Source organism: Mirounga angustirostris, unplaced genomic scaffold (assembly GCF_029215605.1).
Source record: "Mirounga angustirostris isolate CCGP_5_RB_7025 unplaced genomic scaffold, mMirAng1.0.hap1 SCAF_2, whole genome shotgun sequence".
In the NCBI taxonomy this organism is placed as follows: Eukaryota; Metazoa; Chordata; class Mammalia; order Carnivora; family Phocidae; genus Mirounga; species Mirounga angustirostris.
In genome coordinates this window covers 159,425,342-159,427,147 of record NW_026991710.1, presented here as the reverse complement: position 1 = coordinate 159,427,147, position 1,806 = coordinate 159,425,342, and positions in this window count along the sequence as shown.

The window sequence follows — 1,806 nt, the reverse complement described above, 5'->3', positions numbered from 1 at the left end:
TTCCTTTAGGTGTAATCAAATAAAATATTTAGGACGATAGTGTTAGAATGCTATGGGGATTGACTGTGTTTCAGAATATTGTTTCATATCATCTGAAACATACAGGCTCCTTTATTCTTTGGATTGCTGTAACTGAATACATCTCTTTCACAAGTGTTTGTTGCTCTACTTTGTTTGAAGAAATAAGATTTCTATTTCCTGTTTCTTCCCTTCCATTTTCCCCAACGAGGGTAGGACTGGAGATGAGATTTCTCATTCTCTCCCCAAATACCATACATTTAAAAGACACTCTGCGGTGGGAAAGTTGATTGCTGTTTGTTCAACACCATGTTAAATGTCATGGGTCCCAAACCGTTTAAACAGTTTTTAAGGAATGCAGGGAGTGCTCAGCATCACTCTGTTGGTATGCTTTAACACCATACTAGATTAAAGGAATTCTGTGTAGCTGTTCAGATGTAAGGTATATTTATATGTGTGGATATGGAAACAAATCACCCATTTGTATTATTAATTTAAGAATGCAAGGTCTAGAACTAAATACAGAATGTTCCTGTTTGTGTAAGAAAATTGTTTCTCTTTGTGTAGAAACAGATGTTTGTGTCTTTGGGCACACACACAGTTATGCTTGTTGTATAAAGAAAGTTTCTATAAGGGTAAAAGCAACTTTTACAGTGGTTGACTCTAGAAGATGAAACAAAGGATTAGGGTGGAGGGAAGGTAAAAATAAAATCTTTTAAAAAAATCTTTTTTTACTCTATGAATTTTTAGTCATGTGCATATAATTATTTTAAAATAAATTAGTTTTTAAATGGCAAAAAAATAAATGTCGGGCGCCTGGGTGGCTCAGTCGGTTAAGCAACTGCCTTCGGCTCAGGTCATGATCCCAGCATCCTGGGATCAAGTCCCACATCGGGCTCCCTGCTCAGTGGGGAGCCTGCTTCTCCCTCTCCCTGCCACTCCCCCTGCTTGTGCTCTCTATCTCTCTGACAAATAAATAAATAAAATCTTTTAAAAATAAATAAATAAATGTCATGGGAAGATAATTTATAAACTCAATAGTCGGTAAAGCAAAAAAAAAAAAAAAACACAGTAAGGCAGCATATAGTTAAAGTGTAAAAATGTGTGTTGCTGAGTTCAGCGTTGTACTGAAGAGTCAGTTTGATCTGAATATTCAAAAAGGCTTCATGAAGGATTTAAGATGAGTCAGTAAGGCTAATAGAAAAGGGAAATGGCGCCTGGGTGGCTCAGTCGTTAAGCATCTGCCTTCGGCTCAGGTCATGATCCAGGGTCCTGGGATCGAGCCCCGCATCGGGCTCCCTGCTATGCGGGAAGCCTGCTTCTCCCTCTCCCACTCCCCCTGCTTGTGTTCCCTCTCTCACTGTCTCTCTGTCAAATAAATAAATAAAATCTTTAAAAAAAAAAAAACCACAGAAAAGGGAAATGTTGTAGATAGAATATATCTGGATTTCAGATTTGATAAAATCTCTCAGAGTATTGTCTTAGACATTAGATAATTGGCTGAAATGTAAAATTTCTTAGATATTTGTTCTTGGTCTTAGGTATTTGTTGAATCACTGAATTGAATAACTAGTTGAATGACCATAACAAAGAATGCTATTAATGGATCATTGACAGCTAGGAAACAAGTCCCTCTTATGACCAGGGGTCTGACCATGGGCTTATCCTGTTTAATATTTTTAGCAGTAACTTAATTAAGGACAATCATTCAATATGCATTTATTGAATACCCCCTGTGATTTATATACTCCAATATGACAAAAGTAATTAAGATATTTCCTATTTTTT